The sequence below is a fragment of the Manacus vitellinus genome, unplaced genomic scaffold (genome assembly GCF_001715985.3).
Source record: "Manacus vitellinus isolate BGI_N305 unplaced genomic scaffold, ASM171598v3 scaffold_1_pilon, whole genome shotgun sequence".
NCBI lineage: Eukaryota > Metazoa > Chordata > Aves > Passeriformes > Pipridae > Manacus > Manacus vitellinus.
In genome coordinates this window covers 16556933-16565880 of record NW_021939396.1, presented here as the reverse complement: position 1 = coordinate 16565880, position 8948 = coordinate 16556933, and positions in this window count along the sequence as shown.

The window sequence follows — 8948 nt, the reverse complement described above, 5'->3', positions numbered from 1 at the left end:
ACCCTGCAGGCGGGTCGGGATCCGCTGTGTGCCAGCGCTCCGCGCTCCCTGCGCCCACCGGGTGCTCCCTCCGGGACAAACCGGCCCCTGCGAACTTCTCCGAGAGAGTTCCCAGGGCTGTTTGGAAGTCGCCCTCCTGTACTGTGTGGAACCCCAAACGTGTTTCTAAGTAGGTAGCGCATCCTCACTTAGGCTACCTGCTCCCACGGCTGAAGTCACTCGCATAAAGGCCAGTCACTGTGTGTGAGTGAGCCTGTTTTAACTGACCTGCAGTCAACCTGTTTTCAAAAATACTCTGGAGTATCTTTGTCACTGTCCTATGCTGACTTTTTAAGTCCTCAGTTCACTCTTTTTACTATATTTCCTTTTCTCCTATAAAACAGTTATTTCTGACAAATTGAAAATATTTGCTCTGACGAATTGAAAATATTTGCGTTTGCAAATTTGTATTTTCTGCTACCTCTGACTCCTCTCCAGGGCGGGCAGCTGCTGGCATTGCAATGGAGCCTCCCAGGAGGGGAAATTCTGGAGCACTCAAAATGTGGTATTTTGTGTTGTGCCACCAGCATCACGTGCTATCCATCAGCTTTTGATTCCACTTGTTGCATACAGCTGTGTCCAGTTATGCACATTTCTAACATTTGCTGCAGAGTAGTCTCATAGCGGTTCATTTTTTGGATACTGGTAATCCATATTTTAAATGAAGCTGAGCTGAACATTTACTGTATTGCAGCATTGCAACACCTGCAGCAACCTCTCTATTCAGCACTTGTTGGCATAGAAATCTGCTCCAAGTGACTGTTGACAAAGGCATACACTGATCAGAGAGAATCTGGTAGAGAAGAGCAAGGGTGGGGTTTGTAAGTCATGACCCAAGAAGAAAAGATGGAGTGGAAGGGAATGAGCATTGTAATAGTCTTCAGACACATAAAAAGCTGCTCACAAATATGAAGGCTAGTATACTCTGTTCTCCTTGGACACACTGGACAGGTGTAGACATTCTGTATTTCAAATGTATCATAAAGAAAAATAATTACTTATTTGCATAGACATTTTACTTTTTATTTTTAAAACCAATCAAATTTAAAAATAATTTAAATGAATAATACAAAACTTCATTCATTTTCCTTTGACACTGTCAACAGCTGCTGTTGTGCAACTGGTTCTCAGGAATCGCACATTTTTAGTCCAGGATTACCATTCAGGAGTGCAGTCCCTCTGACAGATAGCAATTAAACCAGCACTTAATTAAAAGTAATAGTCAAAAAATTACTTAAAACTGTAGACCAATTTGTTAAGACCATCAATGGGAAGTACCTCAGAAGAGCAAGGTGCCTTACTGACTGTAACAGACCATCATTGTTCAATCATTAAACTACTAACTCAACCTCTTTTCGGTAGTCATTCTTTCCATCAGTCAAAAAGACTTTTTCAGGAATATTTTCTCCATTAGAAGAGAGATCTGAAAACGCTCCCCTCCCATCACAGTGATTCAAGGGGTGAATGCTTTCAGTTACTTCAGATCTACTGGTGTTTCTAAAAGCCTGGCTATAAGTTTTGATTTTGTCTAGTCAAAGTGAGTATCAAATGCTCAGCCTCATTAAAACTGTGGACCATTTTCTCATAAAATACTCTGATGTACGTGTGTGGGACTTTGAAAGACAAAGTTCATCCTTCTGTTTATTTATGTCCTTTATGGAATAATGACTGCATACAGGTATGTCACTTCAAAGTAAATTTTTTGTCTGACTATCAGCTGTTCAGACCAGAATGTTTTCTTCAAAGCACTAGAGGAAAGCCACGTGTTAAGGATATTCTTTCCCTTAGTTTCATGCATTCTTCTATTCACTACTCACTGTAGGAAAGCGACATCACCAGCAAAATACCGTAGTGTTCACAACTTCCATAATGTGAACTCACATCACCGCAATTAGATGGGAGATCCACGTATGATATAGCATCTTAATTCTGAGTGCTGGTTCTCTTCTAGTCATAAACTTAGATTTTCATTAAAAAAGGAACTTTCAGAAAACTGTTGTGAAAATTATTTTCAAATGTACCACTAAAATAAATCCGGGACATTTCAGAGAAATTAGAAAAAATGTTTTATGAGTAGAAAGGCTCAAAAATAGACAATTTATTTTTCTACCACTAGAGACACAAGAAACAGGCACTACTGGCACATATTTTGTTTTCTGCGGAACTCTTAAAGGAGCTGCTATTCATAGTTCCTGCTCATTTGTATATGAGGAACCAAAGTAACAACTTTTGTAATTTTATTATTCCTTGGCAAACTGACTCAAACAACCATATTCTTATCTCCCTGGAGCAGTGGAAAAACCGCTATAACAGTACAAAGAGTCATTTGATGTTAGTCTGCCAGTGAAATGCTGCTGCTGAAGTGAACCACGGACATTTCCAAGATGGTTTGGCTCATGGAATTTGTGATGTTGGATAGAGCCATGCCTGGTCAAATCTGCCTGGTTCAGAGCTGTGGTTCAGACCAAAGGGGTTACTGTACTGCTTTGTCATGTCAGAATATCTGTGACAACTGAACGCTAGTGACATCTGTCTGAACTATTGTCTTTACCAATGCTATGGCTGATATTTCCCTGGTATACCACTGACTGAAAAAACAGATTGCATTATTTCAAGAGATTGTACAAAAAAAATAATTTGCTGGAATGCTGAAACATGAGTTACAACCCAGTATGTCTGTTGTGGGAGTTGAAAAATTTGCTTCAGCAAAAAGCCAGCTGTTACAAAAACCTCTTTTATAATATGTTTTCCTGATATTCTCTACTCATGTTGAAAGCCATGATTTTATGGCAATTGTGTAGTCAGTTTTTCCAGCTGGTATACTGTGATATACAGGAAAAACCAGGATGTGCAGGTGCCAACATTTGTCCTTATCTTTTCAGGTAACCTTGATTCTCTTTTTAGAGAAGTAGTGCTTCACAATCAACTGATTGTGAGTTACTGTCATTTCTGACACGTTTCCAAATTTTTAAAGTGTTTTGATCTCATATATTAGTCTGTGTTTGGAACTTAAAAACTAATTTGCTCTCCTAGATCTTATGTGGTAGAAGAGAGGGAAAGAATTAGGAAGAAGTATGATAGGTAGGACATATCGAGTGAAAACTTCCTCCAGGAACACCTTCTTAGTTTTCAGCAGCACAGGAATTTCATAAGTGAGAGGCTGCATGGAGCCTAACATTTAATAACCTTTTATGATGCTGCAAGTTCTTGTTTGAACACATTTCTTTTTTGATGTTGATAAGACTTTGTTCAAGATTATCCACAATTTAACTGTGCACAGGGTGAAAGACTGCACTCAGTTCTGTTAAATTGTCCTTCAGTCTGGTGCTGCGATTGCTGAATAATGGGGTCCTGCTCATGTTGCCACCACTTTTCATGATTTTCCTGACATCTGCCATACAGTAGCTTCTATGGAAGTGGTCCGTTTCAATAACATATATTTAGTTTTTTATATGGATCCAAGTTTTGTGAGTAATAAATCATAGCAAGTGTAAAAATTAATGGATGTTGGCAGTTTTAGTATTTGTCTGTTGCAAATTTTGTAAAAGATGCAAGCCATTGAGCCCTGAGTTCCATTGCATTCAACACAAGATATAATCTGTATCATAAACTCCATTCCCATCACACAGATCATGAGTCACTCCTGCAAATGACAGTGGTACTGACTAGATCCTCTGCTGAATCTTCTCCTTTGCTTAGTGTGAAGCAGGGCTCTTTGGGAGCAGTTGTGGTTCCTTTACAATCTAGTTATCTGAAGCCTACCTTCCTTTCATACAGTCTGAGAGCTGCTGTAATGTCACTTTTGCAATAACAGGTGAGAAAATGCTAAACCTAGAAATTCTGTAGACAACTCTCTGGTGTTTCCTTTGGCAAGTGAAATAAGAGCTTATTAACACAGCTTTGTTCCCTCCAGGGATATTCTGCTCTTCTTGTGGAAATGGTCCAGCCAAAACCAGCCAGATCTCACTTCCTTTGAGCTAGCTGCACAGAACAGACAGATCAGAAGACACACAGTTTGGTTCACATTGTGTGAAAACAGTTTAAGAGAGTATGGAATCAGGGCTATGTTAAGAAAGCTGTTTTCAGTATCTCTGAACACTACCCACTTTCAGACCCTATTTATTTTCTTGCCTTTTACAATGTGGTAGGAAGTAAAAAAAGTGTAGCTGGGGAGGTAGTTCTGTAGAGCAACTTACATATATGAGCAGTTTTATTTTCAAAGTAAGGGATACCTTTACATCCACCAACTGCATAGGGAAGCAAGTTGCTGATATTTTCTGCTGAAATTGTAATGGAAATGGGCTTTAATATATAAAACTTGGTTTGGTAAACATATGTCTAATGCTAGGCTGGATGTTATTCTCACTGTTATTAGATTGGTGAAGGGGATTAATAAGAATTTTCAAATTTTAATTTTAGCTGCATTAGGTCAAATCCCCAAAGTCCTCAGAGATGAATAAAAGATATGCAATCATAACTGACTGTTGACCTACCCAATGCAATTTTAGGAGCTATTACTCTCCATCCTCCTATCACTGAACAGGTATAACCCAGCAATGCCAAGGAAGATTACATATAAATATTGAGAGGAAGAATACTTCTCTTTAAATGGGGCCATGCTTTTACTCTGAATGAAAGCTTCTATGGCAAAATCATGCCTTATTCACAATAAATTTTAAAATAGATCAAAGAGACTGAAGTCCTTTAACATAGGAAGAACTTTAAAGCAACAAATCTGAGATTTAAACCTATATTAACAGAGACAGAATAAACATTAAATACATACCACAATCTATGTATTTTTCCTGATACTGTCCCTACCCAGGATTACTTGTTTTATTCAACAGCTAAAGTCACTGCTCCATAAGCCAACTAGCAAAGCTTTTGGTCTTCTCCTTAAGTAAACTTCAAGTTACTTATCCTTCAGATGAAATCTTTTAATTTGGTAAATGTCAGTTCCTTTTCTGCTAGCAATTCAGGTAAATGCTGCAGCTCTTAAATCAATTTTGTATTCATTCTTTCCTGTGGTCTGTTCCAATGATTACATTTTACTGTTTGTGTTTCTTCATTAGTTTCTCCTGTGATAACTTACGACACAGACTTTTGCTTCCTTTCAAGACCTTATTCCCTGAGTTATTTGTAAACTGAGTTGCAAGTGCTTATCTTAGCCAGCTCTCATCACCAGGGCAAGAACCTGGTTGGGCCATCTTCTGGGAATTCAAACCAACATCAATTCTCACTGCTCTTCTCCGTAGAAAGTTGCTACATTCTCGTGTGTACATTGGCATTGTTAATGTTAACAACACCTCAACACATTTGTTTATAAATTAAGGGAAGTGTAGTTGGACGGGCTGGAATAGGGTTGATTTTCTTCAAAGCAGCCCATACGGGGCCATGTTTTAGATTTGACCAAAATGGTATTGGTAACACACCAGTATTTTAGCTAGTGCTGGACAGTGCTTACACAGTGTCAAGACCTTCTTCATTTCCTACTCTGACCCCCAAGGAGTAGGCTGGGGAGTGGGCAAGAGGCTGTGAGGGGACACAGCTGGGACAGCTGACCCAAACTGAGATATTCCATACCATATGACATTATGGGCAGTGGTAAAACTGAGTCAGGGTAAGTCTTTTTCAACCAGCCATTGCTTGGAAACTGGCTGGCCCCTGTCTGTGGGTGAGAGGAGGTGAATGAGTGCCTTTTCATCACTTGTTTGTTTGTTTCTTTTCCCCCCTTCCCTTACAAAATTGTCTTTGTCAAACCATATGGTTTTCTTGCTTTTAACCTTCCTATTCTCTCTCCCATCCCACCACAGGGGGAAAAAAATCATCATCTGGGTGAGGGCTTATCTGTCACTTAGGAAAGCCCATCGCAGGAAAGAACATGATGTGCTGCTGCAATATTGTGCTTGATTAGTAAACCCAATTATATGAAACAAGTAAGATCCACTCTTCCTTTCAGAACATTGAAAACTTGTACAGCTGCTACCATTTTTTTAAACAGCCTTGACTTTCTGATGACTCTTCATTGTTCCCTTATGATAAGAAAAAACACTCCTGTAGAGCTATTATGGAGAGACCTCTGTATGCAGGTGAACCCAGAGACACTCTGAGGAGAAAGATCTTGCAAAGAATTATACATATTTTTCACTTTATGAAGTTTGCTGTCCATCTTCAAGATAAGATAGTTGAATAGCTGAGAAGGGAAGAGTTGAAGAGAGAAAAATCATATAGCCAGGAATTTTTCTCTTCTAAGAGTGCAAACAGGTTAGAGCCAGACCTTTTTTCATAGAACCATTAATAATAATAACCTGTTATTATTTACTTTCTCATTATACACTTTAGCAGAGATGATAGACAATGATATTTTAAATTTTAAACATCTCTCAGGCAATAAAGTCTATACTCTTCAAAGACACTGGCTCCTGAATGTGTTCATTGTGTTATGCAACGCATCATGATGTTCTCGTGGCACACAGGACAAAAAAATAATCCTTTTTTTTGGTAGGCTTAAATTTTGCCTTCATTTTTCCCACTTATAAAAGTATAGAAAGTATAACAGCCAACAGCAAGAATATCTTCTTTAAAAGTGATATGATCAATTCCAGCCTATAAAAATATTACTACATATAAATATACTACATATAAATATACTACATATAAATATACTACATATAAATCAGTAGCAATATCTGAGAAATAGTTAGTATGAAAGATAAATATTTTAAGCAAAACTAATCATTATTTATTTAAAATTTCTGTAACACCAGCAAATTATCCACCTCTGACAGCTTTCAAATATTGAATCATTAATAAAATTTTTTATTGTCTTAACGTATGTATCTGCGCTAATGGAAAAATATCCAATCCATCTGTCTATGTACTTAACAATTCCATTTGCAGCTCTGAACAGGCATAATAACTGAGCATCTGATAACAAACAGGAGAACCAGAACAGGCATGTCTTCATACAGAAAGAAACATCACCATGGAAATAACTTCAGATGAATCTGTGTAGTGCAGAAGAGAAACATGTTGAGGCAACTTCATTTCTGCTGGTTTTAAGTGGGGTTTCTTTGCCCCAGAATCCTGCAATTTACATTTTTTATACTGAATAATTTCCTTCAATTAATAATGCAAAATCCCATACTTGGTGTAGCATGTAAAATGACTGTTCATCATCTTTTCAGTCATCCAAATTAGCTCAAGAGTCTTTAAATTTACAAAATTAATTTGTGTATATTGGCTAACCTCACATATATCCTGTAGCTAGAATAATTAATTTTGTTAGAGGAATTGTGGTTCTTAAGTGGCGATTATGCATAAATTGACTTTCTGTGCATGTGACTGAGTGCATAATTGAGCAACTTTGCCTACGAGAAGCAGAGATTTCTTTGCCCTGCCAGTTACTTTTAGCCTCTTCAGTCAAAGAAGAGAAATAGAAGTCTCAAAAACCCAATTCATTATTTGTTGCAAACACATCTGCTTTAGGATGGGATGAATCACACCTCACAAAGGTCCATTTGTCTCCCCTGATGGAAAGGGGAGGCTAGACAACAACTGAGATGTCTATTGTTTGCCAGATGAATCTGACTCTAGAGGTTTTTACTTTTTGTATTTTGTATAAAAAAAAAAACAAACAAAAAACTTCTCTACTACTTAAATCAGTATAGTTATTAGTTCTTGCTTACTAATACAAGCATTTATACCCATGCATTGCTCACTTATTTAGATAACTATGAAAATGCTTAATATTTTTGAAATAATTTCTTTTAGACATCACAAATAATTTTAGAAATGCAGTATTTGGTTAGTCCTCACAATATTACTGTGAATAGGTAAGTACTGCTATGATTAAATGATGACAGTTAATTGCTGCCATGTGCAATTAAGATGTACTTCCCCAGGACATTTCATGGTTTCAGGTGACTGAATGTTTAGAGGCATCTGTGTCCTACAGGATTGCATGATAAAGTGCTGAACTTAGGGCAGATATTCCTCATCACTTCTGGGTGCATAGAAGGGAAGTTTATTCCTTGACTACTTCGCTCATGCACAAGCATTTATTTGTGCCGGTCGATGACTCCTTGTCCTCTGGAAAGCTTCTGGAATGTAATTCTGAGAAAACTTTCATGGATAAAAACAGTCCTTGTTCCTCAGCTTCAGCCTGTCACATTCACATAAATAGTACCTCATTAAATTAGCCAGAGTACATTTCCCAAGGTTTTCAACTAGATCAACAATGTGACCTGAACACTCCCTGGAACAATTCTCTTGTTTCATGCACTGTGACTTGCATACCTAACTGTGGGTGTAGGAACTAATGATGTCTTGTCACTGTCGTGGTTTAATTCTAGCCAGCACCACACAGCCACTCACTCACTCCTCCACCAGCAGGATCTGGGAGATAATCAGAAGGGTAAAAGCTAGAAAACTTGTGGATTGAGATAAAGACAGTTTAATAGGGAAAGCAAAAGCCACTCACACAAGCAAAGCAAAACAAGAAATTAATTCACTGCTTCCCATGGGAAGGGAGCTGTTCAGCTATCTCCAGGAGAGCAGGGCTCCATCATATGTAATGTGTAATGGTTACGTGGGGAGACAAACATCATCCTCCAAATGTCTCCCCCTTTCTTCTTCTCCCAACTTTCTATAATGAGCATGATATTATAAAGTATGGAATATGCCTTTGGTCAGTTTGGGTCACTCGTCCCAGCTGTGTCTCTTCCCAATTTCCTGTGCACCCCCAACTTCCTTGTCAGTGTGGCAGGATGAAAAGTAGAAGAGGCCTTGGCTTTGTGTAAGCACTGCCCAACAATAACAAAAACATCTCTATATTACCACCCCTGTATTGAGCACAAATCCAAAACATAGCCCCATACTAGCCACTATGAAGAAAGTTAACTCTATCC